General features: G+C 42.7%; 1 protein-coding gene across 1 annotated transcript in view; it reads left to right on the plus strand.

The window, feature by feature from the left end:
* The first annotated feature begins 2,591 nt into the window (after positions 1 to 2,591).
* LOC109937342 (interleukin-4 receptor subunit alpha-like) overlaps positions 2,592 to 16,207 on the plus strand; it is a 277,396-nt gene continuing 263,780 nt past the window's right edge. Inside the window, exon 1 of the mRNA XM_048609714.1 lies at positions 2,592 to 2,661. The gene's annotated coding sequence lies outside the window, so the exon portion shown is untranslated. The remainder of the gene's footprint in view (positions 2,662 to 16,207) is intronic.

Here is a 16,207-nt window from a genome sequence, read left to right on the forward strand (position 1 = left end):
TTTGGCGCATATCCCTCTGAACACCTTCTGTTCATATACTCAACATCTTTCTTATAGCAGGGAGAATAGAATTGCACGCAGTATTCCAAACATGGCCTAACCAATGTCCTGTACAGCTGCATAATGACATCCCAATTCCTGTACTCAATGCACTGACTAATAAAGGCAAGTGTACCAAACGCCTTCTTCACTAACATGTCTTTGGTAATATAACTGAACATTAATGAGTCAAGTTGTATCCTTCTCCTCAATCGGTAACTCACCACCTAGTGAGAAACTCACCATGCCATTTGATAAAAGCATAAAAGATGGAACATGATGCTTCTGATGTCGAGATGGACCTCACCGGACTTATGACCAATCCTTGTCTAATCTTGCCACCGCTTATGTCATCCAGACCCCAAAAGATTCTGCCCTATGCCTAATGCCTATGTTTTAAGTTTCAGAGAGAAACTAAGCTAGGCTAAAAAAATATTAAGTGTTTAAACAAAACTAGAACAGCTAAAAAGTTTGAAGATTTGTTGCCGGAGCTAAGGTCTGTTATCCGTCTCTGGAAACCATTAAAAGCTTAGGTCACTGGATCTTAACAAATAAAAAAGAAACTCAAAGACGTGAATTATGTAGTCAATATTCCAGACAGGAGAAAACTCAGCGTGTATATCATGTTAATATAAAGACATTTTTTTAATGACAGGATAGTCAAGAGAAAGTATATTTACAATGGTGAAAAACATAGGAAATGAAAATAAAATATCTAAACAATCGGAGAATGAAATTGAAACTTCAAAAGTTGATTCCCCAAAAATCAGATTGGATGGTATGGATTACTTAAAAGATGGATGGAATATTATTGCTAACTCCCAGAAAACTACCAAAGTGACAAACACATAAATCAATCCATGTCAATAGGCCAAGAGAATCTTTTGCTATGCGTGCTATTAATGTAGGGTGTGTGTTACCCATAAAATAATATCCTTACAGACTCAACCCAGAGGGTTAGCTCAAGTGAGGGACATGGTTGAGCACATGATGAAAGTATATATTTTTGAACTAAGTTGTAGTAGCTGGAGCCCACCTGCCCTAATAGTGTTGAAACCAATTGAGTAACAAAGACTATGCATTGTTTATCACAAAGTCATCATGTTAAAAAAGGAACATTCCCATGTGATTCCATACTAGAGAACTGGACTGAAAAAAATTGTATATCCATCATAATCAAAATTGAATTGTTAAAAGGATATTGGAAAGTCCGAAATAAATTATTTACCAATTTGGGTTTCATTCTATGACCTGATTTTGTCCAATATTGCCATCAGCTGAGATCATAATAGCATATACAAGGAAACACAGAAGCCAAACAAATGAATTAACATCTTTCAAAATCAGTTGTACCCCATGCCAATTAGTTTGTGAGGGTGATTCACTAGTTCCAGTTCACTGATTGGAAAAGGCACATGACTGGGATGAAATAGACCAGACAAAATAACATGGTGATTTAAGATTTCTTTTTGTTAATGATTTGAATTTTAATTGTTATATCCGTGTGGCACTTTTGCAAGAATGCTTGCTTGATGACATTTACAACCTAATACTGTATCTCCTTCAGGATTTCAGTTAGAAGAATGTGAGACTAACATGTCCCAGCATTAGTCAAAATCCCAAAAATATTCTTGCTTTAGCTCCCAATTCCAATTGTTGAAAATCTCAAACAAACACTTTTAAAAGAGACTGCTTTGGAAATAATTTCCAGGTTCTAGCTTTTTTATCTCTTTGCCACCCCCACCCAATAAATATTTTTACAAATAAGCTTTATGAAAAGAGGGCAAATCAAGCTGTTTGCAACCTATTTGACCCCAAAGTGAGCCTTCAACCATGAATTGGCACTATCATCAAGACCACATAATTTCACTTTCTATAGCACAGATTTTTTCTCACCCTGCCTCAATTCTTCTCTGCTGAAAATCTCAGTCATACGTTCATTACCTCCAGACATGTCTATTCCAAAGGACTCCTAGCTAGTTTACCACATTCTACGTCACACTTGTATCTGCACTGATGCTTACCCCAGTTCTTGCTTCTAGCTCTTCATTTGTTTGCTCTAGCTCCGAGTCAACACCAAGGCTTAAGCAATCAAACACAGGGAACATATATCAGTTACCAAAGTTACATAATTAAAAATAGAACGATTAAACAATAGATACCTCTACCTCTGTTTCCTCCTTTAAGACATGCCTTAAGTCTATCTCTTTGGCCTAAGTTTTACTCGTTTACCCAAAATTCCTTTATGGCTTAGTGTTATATTTTGTTTATAATATTTATAATAATATTTGTTTCATTTTATAATGGTGTACTTTAGTTTTCTTGATAACATTAAAGGCACAATATAAATATAAATTATTGTCAAAAGTTTCTCAGAAAAGCATAGTTCCTTTAAAATCTTATATTTGCACTTGTTTTTGTTACTTGTTTCTGCACTTTCAACATAAAGCTTTATCTGTAGTATTATTCAGCCTGTTATCAAGAGTAAATAATTACCTGCCGCAGTCAGGTTCCATTTCCTCCTAACCTTCATCCCTCTTAAACACGTATGCGTACACAACGCACACACACAAACAATACGCAGACGAGGAGGCCATTAGGAGGAAATGAACCCTGGAAAAGGTGAGTAGTTGTAATTTTGAGTGACAGCCTGTTCAGTCATGGCTAATTTTTTAATGCAAAACCTTGGCTTTGATACAGGTGGTGGGATGGGGTCATGCTTGATGCTGGGGTGAGGGGACTGATTCGACTCTGACCAGAGTTATGTCTGTGTCTGTGCACCAGTTTACAATGAGCGTCTAGGCCCGAAACGTCAGCCTTCCTGCTCCTCTGATGCTGCTTGGCCTGCTGTGTTCATCCAGCTCTACACCTTGTTATCTACAATGAGCAGTGGGCAGCTTCTCATCTCTCAATGTTTATAGTGTTGGCAGTGCAATCCACCATTAGGCTTGGAAGGAACATTAAGAAAAAGTTTCATCTTCAAAGCCTAGCTAGCAATCTGGCAGAGAATCTAACCTTTATACAGTCCACTATATTTTAAATTAATTGATTTTGATAAAGGGAGTGGAATCTTTACTGTCAGATTTAAACTGAAGTGCTGGAACAGAAATGTCCACATCACTAAGATAAGATTTGCATTTATATAGACCCTTTACAACCAAATGCATTCGAGCCAAGAGCTTTTTTAAGTGTAGTCGTTATAATGTAGGAAATGTGGCAGCAAATTTGCATTTGCCAAGAAGTCACAAGCAACAATGTGTTAATGACTAGATTATTTGTTTCTATGTTAATCTGACATCAGTCATTGGGAAAGTTCTAAAAAATTATCATTACTAAGTCTTATATCCCTAGAAAAGCATAGTACGATTCAAACAAGTCATCACGGCTTTACAAAAGGGAAGTTCTGTTCAACAAATTTGGTAGAGTTTTTGAGGATACAGGAAACCAGTAAAAGCAATGAGATAACAAAGTGCAGAGCTGGATGAACACAGCAGGCCAAGCAGCATCAGAGGAGCAGGAAGGCTGACGTTTCGGGCCTAGACCCTTCTTCAGAAATGGGGGAGGGAAAGGGGGTTCTGATATAAATAGGGAGAGAGGGGGAGGCGGATAGAAGATGGATAGAGGAGAAAATAGGTGGAGAGGAAACAGACAGGTCAAAGAGGTGGGGATGGAGCCAGTAGAGGTGAGTGTAGGTGGGGAGGTAGGGAGGGGATAGGTCAGTACAGGGAGGACGGACAGGTCAAGGGGGCGGGATGAGGTTAGTAGGTAGGAGATGGGGGTGGGGCTTGGGGTGGGAGAAGGGGATAGGTGGGAGGAAGGACAGGTTAGGGAGGCGGGAAAGAGCTGGGCTGGTTTTGGGATGCGGTAGGGGGAGGGGAGATTTTGAATCTTGTGAAGTCCACATTGATACGATTGAGCTGCAGCGTTCCCAAGCAGAATATGAGTTGCTGTTCCTGTAACCTTCGGGTAGCATCGTTGTGGCACTGCAAGAGGCCCAGGATGGACATGTCATCTGAGGAGTGGGAGGGGGAATTGAAATCGTTCGTGACTGGGAGGTGCAGTTGTTTAGTGCGAACCGAGAGTAGGTGTTCTGCAAAGCAGTCCCCAAGCCTGTGCTTGATTTCCCCGATGTAGAGAAGGCCACAATGGGAACAGCGGATGCAGTATACCACATTAGCAGATGTGCAGGTGAACATCTGCTTGATGTGGAAAGTCTTCTTGGGGCCTGGGATGGGGGTGAGGGGGGAGGTGTAGGGGCAGGTGTAGCACTTCCTGTGGTTGCAGGGAAAAGTGCCGGGTGTGGTGGGGCTGGAGGGGAGTGTGGAGCAGACAAGGGAGTGCCAGAGAGAGTGGTCCCTCCGGAAAGCAGATAAGGGTGGGGAGGGAAAAATGTCTTTGGTGGTGGGGTCGGATTGCAGATGGCGGAAGTGTCGGAGAATGATGCGTTGGATCCGGAAGTTGGTAGGGTAGTACGTGAGGACGAGGGGAATTCTGTTTTGGTTGTTATTGCGGGGCGGGGGTGTGAGGGATGAGTTGCGGGAAATGCGGGAGACACGGTCGAGGGCATTCTCGACCACTGAGGGGGGGAAGTTGCGGTCCTTGAAAAATGAGGACATCTGAGATGTACGGGAGTGGAATGCCTCATCCTGGGAGCAGATGTGGCGGAGGCGAAGGAATTGGGAATAGGGGATGGCATTTTTGCAGGAAGGTGGGTGGGAGGAGGTGTATTCTAGGTAGCTGTGGGAGTCAGTGGGCTTAAAATGGATATCGGTTTCTAGGTGGTTGCCAGAGTTGGAGACAGAGAGGTCCAGGAAGGAGAGAGAGGTATTGGAGATGGTCCAGGTGAACTTAAGGTTGGGTTGGAAGGTGTTGGTGAAGTGGATGAACTGTTCCAGCTCCTCGTGGGAGCACGAGGCAGCGCCGATACAGTCATCAATGTAATGGAGGAAGAGGTGGTGTTTAGAGCCAGTGTAGGTACGGAAGAGGGATTGTTCCACATAACCTACGAAGAGACAGGCATAGCTTGGGCCCATGCGGGTACCCATGGCCACCCTCTTTGTCTGTAGGAAGTGGGAGGAATTAAAAGAGAAGCTGTTGAGGCTGAGGACGAGTTCGGCTAAGCGGATGAGGGTGTCAGTGGAGGGGTACTGGTTGGGCCTGCGGGACAGGAAGAAGCGGAGGGCCTTTAGGCCATCTGTATGGGGAATGCAGGTGTATAGGGATTGGATGTCCATGGTAAAGATGAGGTGTTGGGGACCGGGGAATTGGAAGTTCTGGAGGAGGTGGAGGGCATGGGTGGTGTCACGGATGTAAGTAGAGAGTTCCTGGACCTTAGATTTCCAAAAGACATTCGGTAAGGTGCCAAATAAAACGTTAATGCAAAAGTAAGAATCCATGGAGTCGGTGGTGATACATTAGCATGGATGGAAGATTGGTTAATGGAGAGGAAAAACAGAAGGGATAAATGGGGCATTTTCAATTTGCAAGCTGTGACTACTGGAGTGCCACAAGGATCATCAGGAATTTATGCTATTTATAATCTATATTAATGATTTAAATTAAGAGACAGTGAATAATGTATTAAAGTTTGTCATGTTACAAAACCTAATGAGAAAGCAATCTATGAGGAGGACACAAAGACAAGTGAATGGGCAACAAGGTGGCAGATGGAATATAATCTAGTGGTGAGATTATTCATGTTGGTTGTAAGAATAGAGAAGCAGTTTTTTTTTGAAGTCTGAAACATGTAAGTGTTGACTTAGTTATAGAAGGAACACATGTTATCAGCAGGAATAGCAAGCAATTAAAAAAAAAAGATACCTTTTGTTGTAAAGGGATTTGAATACAAGATTAAAGAAGACTTGCTACAGGGTTTTGGTGAGACCACACCTAGTCTGATTACACTGTGTGCAATTTGGAGTCCATATTTAAGACCATAAGAACTGGGAGAAGGAGAAGGCAATTCAGCCCTTTGAGACTACTCTGTCATTTATTACGATCATGCCTGATCTCATCTCATTCTCAACTCCACTTTCCTATGCATTCTCCATAACCCTTCAATCCTTGACTAATTAAAAATCTGTCTATGTCCGCTTTAAATTTGTTTAGTGTCCCAATGTACACCACACTCTAGAGTAGTGAATTCCACGAATTCACAATCCTTTGAGAGAAGTAATTTCTCCTGTAAGAAAAATATATTTGCTTTGGAGGCAGTACAGCAAAGGTTCACTAAATTAGTCCCAAGGATGAGAAGGTTGTCCAGTGAAGAGAAGTCCTGATGAAGGCTCCCAACATCGACTCTCCTGCTCCTCTGATGCTGCCTGACCTGCTGTGTTTCTCCAGCTCCACACTGTGTTGCCTGTCAAGAGAAGGTTGTCTTATGATGAGAGACTCAGTAAATTACATTTATATTCTCTGGTGTTTGGAGGAATGAGAGGTGAATTCATTGAAACTTTCAAAATTATGAGGTTGCTCGATAGAGTAGATACTAAAGTATTGTTTCCCATGATTGGGGAATCTAAACAAGACATCACAGTTTCATGATAAGGGTTGATAGTCTAGGACTGAGACAATGTGGAATTTCTTCAGAGGATTGTGATTCTTTTGTATTGTCTACCACAAACGGTTTTGTATGGTTAGAGAAATGCAGTTGTACTTTCACTGCACTGGCTTGCTTGCCATAATCATGTGACTTCCACCTCTGCTGTAAATGTCTTTATAAGCCATTAGGCACAAATCACTTGAAACATGCAGTTAGGAATGCGATAGCTGAAAATGTATGGATTTTCAGAATGGTAAGACAGTCAGCTACTGATAGATACATCAAGAAAGAAGTAAAAACTGCAATAGTCTGTAACTTTGAATTTCTGGGTGTCAAAATAGCAGTGCAATATCCGTTCCACACTGCTGTGGGAATGCAAATAGGTAGAACTGGATTACTTTCCACTCTTAGTGGAAAGTCTATGAAATAGTTACAGAATTAGTTTTACAAACTGAGTAAATAAGAGTAGTAACCCTACTTTTCTGGGGAAAGACGGCTACAAGGTGTATTGAAACCTAGAATTCGCTGAGGAGCAGAAAAGCTAGATTGTAAGATTTTGAAGGCTTTGAATGTACCCTTTGAACCTATCATATTATTAATAATAAATGGCATGTGTTCGGCATCAGAGCTCAAAGAGAGAGGGAGACTATTAATCAGTATGTGACTACACTGATATGTTTAACTAAATCCAGTTAGGACAACTGAAAGATGATCTCATCAGAGACAGGATTGCCTTAAGAATGAGAGATCCTGCAGTGACAGCACATTTGCTGAGAGAGCATAAAATTGCTCTTGAAAAAACAGAAGCTGTAAAGTAGTCAATCATGAGCAAGAGCGTAGTAATGGGAGAAGACACAAATCTTAGCATTATACTGGAGACATTCCAGGCCAAATGAAAACAATACATTTGGAAAAAGGAAGAAACTTTTACAGAGGAGCTAGCAGAAAGATAAAGGCCAGAAGGCAGGATATAAATATGAGGGACATCACATAAAAGAAAAAGAAGCATGTCCAGTGTGGGAATGCAGTGTTGTAACTGCGTGAAGCTGAATCATTTTGCATGCAAGTATTTATCTAGAAATCATCAGAGCAAGCATATAAAGATGGCTGCTGGAGTGATATCAGCCAATGATTCTGTTGAATCACTCCATAACAAGGTTAGTAGAATGATGACTGCAAAGCAAAGTATCAAGGGAACATGAACAGTAAACACCTGCACATTATGCAGCATCATGAACCTCACAGACCTGTGCAAAGTGATGTAAGATGGTGATCCAAAAATGATGTCTTTGAAAGTAAAGTAGAGGCTATACAATATAATGGAATGATTTTCATGCCAAGAGGACACATAAAATTGAAAGCCCAATGCAACAGGGAAAACAAAGATCTGGAGTTCCAGATAGTACATGTTAAATAAAATCCACTTGTCTCAGCTGATGCAAGTTGAAACCCTGGACTGGTAAAGCTAAATGTGACGAGATTTGCAGTGTTTTAGAAGAACTAGGTCATTTACTGCTGAACAGATCTTAAAAGAGCATAAAGACAGTTTTATATGTCTCAGATGTCTTTCTTAGTGAGTATCACCTTGAAGGGGTGGCTCAGTGGTTAGCACTGCTGCCTCACAGTGCCAGGGACCCGGGTTCAATTCTACCCTCGGGCGACTGTGTGGAGTTTGCATATTCTCCTGTGTCTGCAAGGGTTTCCTCCCACAGCCCAAAGATGTACAAGTTAGGTGGATTGGCCATGCTAAATTGCCCATAATGTTCAGGGTATGTAGGTTAACCATGGGAAATTCAGGGTTACAGGGAAAGGGTAGGGGAATGGGTCTAGGTGGGATGATCTTCGGAGGGTTGGTGTGGACTTGTTGGGCCAAATGGCCTGTTTCCACACTGTAGGGTTTCTTTAAAAAAAGTAGATGACAGTAGTTAGGCCTGTTTCTGTTGTCTGGCAATCACCACCCAAACACTCACTCAGGCACTGAGTTTGAGTTCTCACTGGGTGGTTTGGTCTTTCTGAGAAGGCTTTAATGGCTCCTGATGCTGGTGCAGAACCAAACTTCTAGTGTTTCCTTCCTACTGCTGCTGCACCATTTGGGCCTGGTGATAAAGGCTGCCCAATAGGGAATGAGTCAGGTGACATCAGAGAGAGAAACTAGCTGAAAATTCCAGCAAAAGCCAAATGGATAAGATGCAGGTGAAAACCCCCACAAAACAAGCTCTAACTAATTCATTATTTGCCAAGAAGAGTTCTATCTTTCCTCAAATCCAGCCTGAAAGTCAAGATAAAAGAGCTGGTAAGGAAGATGTTAGGAAAGTTAAAATCCCCTACTATTACAACTCTAATATTCTTGCAACTATCTGCAATCTCCTTACATATTTGCTCCTCAATCTCCTGGCATGGTAGCTCAGTAGTTAGCACTGTTACCTCACAGCATCAGGGACCCGGGTTCGATTCCACCCTCAGGTGGAGTTTGCACATTCTCCCTGTGTCTGTGTGGGTTTCCACCGGGTGCTCTGGTTTCCTTCCACAGTCTAAACATGTGCAGACTAGGTGGTTTGGCCATGCTAAATTACCCATAGTATTCAGGGATGTGCAGGTTAGGTGCGTTAGCCTTGGGAAATGCAGGCTTACAGGGATAGGGTAGGGAAATGGATCCAGGTGGCATCCTGTTTGGAGGGTTGGTATGGACTTGTTGGGCCGAATGGTCTGTTTCCACACTGTATGGATTCTATGACAATTGAGGGATCTATAATACAATGCTATCAAAGTTAGTTTCCCCCTTTTCTTTCTCACTTCTGCCCATATAGACTCAGTGGACAAATCCTCAAGAATGTCTTCCCTCAATAATGCCGTGATGTTCTCCCTTATCAAACACGCAACTCACCCTCCTGTCTTGCCTCCCCTTCCTATAGCATCTGTACCCCAGAACATTGAGCTTCCAGTCCTATCCCTCTCTCGACCATGTTTCTATAAAATCTATAATATCCCAGTCCCATGTACCCACCCATGAACAAAGTTTGAGATACCAAGGTGTAGAGCTGGATGAACACAGCAGGCCAAGCAGCATCAGAGGAGCAGGAAGGCTCCTGCTTTGTATCTCAGATTCTCCAGCATCTGCAGTTCCTACTATCTCATGAACAACGTTTATTTGCTTTACCTGTTAGACCTCTTGCATTGAATTAAATGAAGTTTAACTCAGACTTCCCTTGCTTCCTGCCATCCACTTGTCTGTTGTATCTAGTATTGGGATTACCAACACAGCCTTTACTATTTAACTTGCTCTCATTAACTTCTGTACTGTCCTCAACCTTCTCATTTGTCTCCCTGCTGTTTTGAATCCCAAACCCCTGCCAGACTAGTTTAAACCCTCCTGAATGGCTCTAGCAAATCTCCCCGACAGGATATTGATCCCTCTCCATTTCAAGTGTTGCCTGTCCCCCTTGTACAGGCCATCTCCACCCAAGAAGAGATCCCAATGATCCAGGAATCTGAATCCTTGCCCCCTACACCAGTTCTCAAGCCACGCATTCATCTGTGAAATCCTTCTATTCCTACTCACGCTAACACATGGCACTGGAAGCAGTCCAGAAATTACTACGCTTGAAGTCCTGCATTTTAACCTTCTGCCTAACTCCCTATAATCAGTCTTCAGGACCTCATCCCTTTTCCTACTTGTAGGTATTTCACCTGTAACATGATAGTTGTGTTCTTGTGTGACCTTGCATTATAGAAAATCATGTTACGAGGAAATCACTATAGAAAATCACTATACTGTACAGAGAAAGTTTGCATTATCTAAACAGCATCCACTATTCATCAATTGCGTTACAGTCAATTTGTGTTAAAGAAACACGCATTACAGAAGAAGTACCTGTATGTCATTGATACCAATGTGTACAACTACCTCTGGCTGCTCACCCTCCCTCTCAAGAATTTCATGCAACCACTCAGAGACATCCTCGACCCTGGCATCAGGGAGGAAACACACCATCCTGTAATCTTGATGGCAGCCACAGAAATACCTGTCTGTGCCCCCGACTAGCCAGTCCCCTACTACTAATGCTTGCTTGGACTTTGCCTGACCCTGGTCCACAGCAGAGCCAGTCATGGTGCCACAGGCCTGGCCACTGCTGTAGTATTCCCCTGAGAGGCTATTCCCCCGCAACAGTATCCAAAAAGGTATACCTGTTTGAGAGGGGAATAGCCACAGGAGACTCCTGCTCTACCTGCCTGCATCTCCTGGCGGTCACCCATCTGCCTGACAGAACCTGTGGTATGACCACATCACTATAACTGGGTGTCTATCACACTCTGTATGCTCCTTGCTGTGTCCAACTGTTGCGTCAACTGAACCACACAATCTGTGAGGAGTTGTAGCCAGTCACATTTCCTGCAGACATAATCGGCAGGGACACCATTTCCCTGATCTCCCACATCTGGCAGGAGGAGCATACCACTGTCCTAACTGCCATCTCTGACCCTTGATTAATATTTCATTTTTAAACAGAACAAAAACTAAATAACACTCAAAATGCGTAAAGATTCACTTGTTCCTCACCAGCCAAATTCAGGCTGTAAACTGTACTTATAAAATACAGCTGCTATTGCATCATGCTGTTGGAGATTTTAAATATTTAAGGAGGTGAGATTTGCATTGCTGTTATATATTGTGTTGTATAACAATGCCTTCATTCTGTTACCTTTTTTAATAAATAAACTATTTAGTATATGAACTTGCTTTTTAAACAACTTGGTAGAAAAAAATTCACAGGACATTTACAAAAGCAGGAAAATGCACAAAAAATGTTAGTTAAAATTTCCAGTAAGGTTAGCATCCAAACACCCAAAACTTAAATGCTACTCTTCAAAGCTCATTTCCTTCTCAAAATGTATAAAACCACCTCTGAAAATAATACACTTTTCAATAATTTCACTACCCCCCTTCCCAACTCAACTCTGACACAGCTGCTGGTTTACTGGGTGTGCTTGCTGTTCACTATTGTATGTTCATACCCCACTGCACTCCTATGCAAATATTTATTTTTAAATGTCATGTGGAAAGCTATTGGGTTTCAGTTTCAACAGACAAACAAACTGAATTGTGGAACATAACATCAAAATGTAAACAAAATTCCTGTAACCCAAATGTAATAGAAAAGGGTAAATGAAATCAGTCAACTTGAATTTTGGTCACAGACTAATATTTAGGGCAATTTTCAGTCTTAATTTCTCTTTTGCCATTATGATGTTTTCTGAATGTATCACTGATTTGGTTAGTCAAATTAGCTGAATCGGAAGGTATAACACTCACGACTGACCCAACAATCACTGCTTTTAACAACCTCCCGCTGTCTGATGTAATTTTGTAACAGGTTAAATGAATCAGCAAAAATTTGGCACATGGAGTAGAATAAGGGAAAATGTGTGATTGTCCACATTGGCGGGAAGTAATGCAGAAAATCATTTAAATAAAGAGAGACTGTAGCATGCTGCAAGGCAGAACAATTTGGGTGGCCTTGTAAATGTATCACAAAAGTTAGCATGCAGACATAGCAAGAAAATAGAAAGGCACATGTAAGTTGTTTATTGCAAGGAATATAGAGTTTTACAGTAGGAAAATCTCCCACAACTGCGCAGAGCATTGGTGAAACCACATCTGTGTACAGTTCTAAGATAACAAGGTGTAGAGCTGGATGAAAACAGCAGGCCAAGCAGCATCAGAGGAGCAGGAAAGCTGACGTTTCGGGTCTAGACCCTTCTTCAGACCCTTTTTCTGAAGAAGGGTCTAGACCCAAAATGTCAGCTTTCCTGCTCCTATGATGCTGCTTGGCCTGCCGTGTTCATCCAGCTCTACACCTTGTTATCTCAGATTCTCCAACATCTGCAGTCCCGACTATCTCTGTGTACAGTTCTAGTCTTCTTACCAATGAAGGGATATGTTTATGTTGGAGGTAGTTCAGAGAAGGTTGACCAGGCTTATTCCTGTGATGAAGGGATTGTCTTATGGTTAAACTGGTTGGATCTGTACTCATGGAATTTAGAAGAATGAGAGGTGATAATAATAGACACATAAGATTCTGAGGGAGCTTGACAACATAAATCAAATAATCGTTACAGCACAGAAGATACTGAGGGAATGGTTCCCCCCATTTATAGAACTCCCATTTAAGATGTAGTTGAGAAGGCAATTTTTCTCTCAAATGTTCAATATTCTTTGCATTTTTCTGCTCCAGAGAGCAGAAGGGGCTGGGTGCCAAGGAGGAATGGGACTGTGCCTACATGGGCAGAGTGACATTGCAATGAGGATGCAATAAGTTTGGAACTAAACTAAACTGTTTGAGGAAGTGTTGATCCTTTCATTGCTGTAATGTTCTGGTGGTGGTAGTAAATTTAATGGTTTCATGGTCATACTGATTTCTTTGTATGAATCAATCTGAGATGAAACTCACACAAACTGTTGATAAAGACCACGTTGTGGCCTAAGAACCGGCAGGATTGGAAGAGTAATTCAATAATATTGTCCATTCCCATCACTCAATGCTGCAGACACTTGACATAAGCAAACCTGTATAGATGCAACATTGGACCTCACATGTAATCTTCATGTGGCTGGAGATTGATTCATACAAATGAATCAATGTTACCATGAAACCATTAAACTTACTACCACCACTGAACGTAAGAGCAATGAAAGCATCAACTCTTCCTCAAATATATATCACTTCTGCCTCCCACAGTCATTTCAGACATGCAGATATCCAACATCAAGATGTCCTCACTTTGACACCCTTCCAACCACCTTGATTATTCATGATGCAAACTCATTCCCTCCCTCCCTCCATGCCTTAGTTAGCAGAAGCCTCCTTTCAGTGCACACTCTCCTCCTATGCCCAACATTACCAGGATCTCGCTGGAAGGAGACCCAAGGGTCAGACAACAATGCTGTTGTAATATAAACACAAAGTACCACAGATACTGGAAATCTGAAACAAAAACAGAGAGTGCTGGAGGAAACACAGCAGGTCTGGTGGCATCTGTAGAAAGAAAACAGAGTTAATGTTTTGAGTCCAGTGACCCTTCATCAGGGTAACTAGAATCAAAACTTTAATAATGCTACTGTGTGTTGGAGGACAACCATTGAGTGGACAACACACCTGACCATGGTTCTCATTCAGCTAACGTCTTATTATTAGGGTGACCATTTGGTTGGCTAACTGTGCTCACCTTTAACTCCACCATCCAAAAATGAGCTATTCCTACTTCAGGAGTTTGCATTTTCACACTGGCTTCATGGAAAGTACAATAGTAATGCATATTGCCTTCTCTGTAGTGTTCTATCTACCCCCGTAACCCATAAACCTCCTAACATTACCCTTGAGACACTGAATGAAAGCATTCCTGTCCTCTCTATTACCGTTGGATGCCATACACCCCCAAGCCCTTTACTGTTGATCTTGTAATCAAATCCTCTCTCTCCCTTCCAAAACCATAGTCAACACCATCCCTATGCCCATCCTAACCCTGACACCTCCCATGATCTCTGCCACCTGTTTCCTCTATTTCAAACATGCCACTTCCCCAGTGAGACTATCTGCTATCTGAACGCAACCCTTGACCTCCTGCCACCTTACCGCATCTTGCTCCCTATTCTATCACTGTTATCTCTGCTATCCAGTATGATCAATTCAACCCCAGGTTTCTAACATTGACAGTACCCAGCCTGCCTTTTGAGACCATCTCTTATACATAATCCCTGCCTCTAAAACCCCTTCCCCGCCCATTCCAGAGCCTCCATTTTCTCTCTGCCTGAAATGCCTTTCTTTACTTGCCCTACACCGCCAAGCCCCTGCCTTGGACTCTATCCCTTCCACAGCACCTTCCTTGCCACATGCCCCAACCATCTCCACATGATCCGTTTTAAACTTATATGTCATTCAATTGCAGAAATTTAATTGCAAAGGGGAACCATATACTGGCGAGAATGCCTTTTACTGAGTATGCTTGACCCACAAAAGTACACAAAAGGACTTCGTAGTATTTACCATTATGAAGATCAACCAGCTGTAAATGTCTCAAAGAATAAAGAATGCTATGAATCTGAAATAAAAGCCAGCAAATGCTAGAGAAATTCTGCAGGTCTTGATGCATCTGTGGAGACAGAAACAGAGTTCACATTTCAAGTCCAATAAACTTCTTCTTTGGAACTGAGAGGGGCTGGAAAATCAGAGATAGTAAGAACTGCAGATGCTGGAGTCAGAGATAACACATTGTGGAGCTGGAGGAACACAGCAGGCCAGGCAGCATCAGAGGAGCAAGAAAGTTGACATTTCGGGTCAGCACCCTTCTTCAGAAATGGGGAGGGGAAAGGGATGTTAGAAATAAACAGAGAGGAGGAATGAGGCTGGGGAAGGTAGGTGGGTGGTGATAGGTGAGTGCAGGTAGAGAGTGGTGGGGATTGGTCAGTTAGGTGGGAGGGGTGGACAGGTGGGAGAGAAGATGGACAGGTTGTGTCAGGTCAAGGAGACCGGGATGAGAGGGAGGGTTGGTCATGGGATGAGGCAAGGGGTTGAGAGATTTTGAAACTGGTAAAATCCATGTTTAGGCCATTGGGCTGTAAGCTCCCAAGATGGAATATGAGGTACTGCTCCTCCAGTTTGTGGGTGGCATCATTGTGACAATAGAGGAGGCCCAGGATGGACATGTCACCCAGGGAGTGGGAGGGGGAGTTAAAATGGTTCGAGACTGGAAGGTGTTGTCATTTGTCATGAAGAGAGCACACATGCTCTACAAAACGGTCTCCGAGCCTGTGCTTGGTCTCACCAATGTAGAGGAGGCCACATCGGGAGCAGCGGATGCAGTAGACCACATTGATGGATGTATAGGTGAACCCCTGTCTAATGTGGAAGGTTTGTTTTGTGCCTTGGATGGAGGTGATGGGGGAGGTGTAGGAACAGGTGTAGCACTTCCTGCGGTTGCAGGGAAACGTGCCGTGGGCTGTGGGGTTAGTGGAGAGTGTGGAGCGGACAAGGGAGTCGCGGAGTGAGTGGTCCCTATGAAAGACACATGGGGTGGGGAGGGAAAAATTCCTTTGGTTGTGGGGTCGGATTGTAGATGGCAGAAGTGGCGGAGAATGATATGTTGGATGCAGAGGTTGGTGGGTGATATGTGAGGACCAGGGGGATTCTGTCTTTATTTTTGTTGGGGGGAGGGAATGTGAGGGCAGAGGTGCAGGAAACACAAGAGATGCGGTTGAGGGCATTTTCGATCACCAGAGGGGGAAGTTGCGGTCCTTGAAATAGAAGGACAGCTGGGATGTGCGGGAGTTTAACTGCTGTTGTTAAAGGAGGAGAAGCAGTGAGTGGAATAGATCTTGAGAATGCCCAGAGCAATTGACAAAGTGAGTGCTAATGGTGGTAGCGGAGCAAATGAGATGCAAAATCCATGTTAATGATGGCTTTGCATAGAAGAAAATAAAAATTCATCAGCTCTGCTGGGTGCAAAACCAACAAAATATAAACAAAAGATAGCAAGACCTGCCTATGCCGGAGTCAGAGACAACGCAGTGTGGAGCTGGAGGAACACAGTAGGCCAGGCAGCATCAGAGGAGCAGGAAAGTTGATGTTTCGG

The sequence above is a fragment of the Rhincodon typus genome, chromosome 21 (assembly GCF_021869965.1).
Source record: "Rhincodon typus isolate 14 chromosome 21, sRhiTyp1.1, whole genome shotgun sequence".
In the NCBI taxonomy this organism is placed as follows: Eukaryota; Metazoa; Chordata; class Chondrichthyes; order Orectolobiformes; family Rhincodontidae; genus Rhincodon; species Rhincodon typus.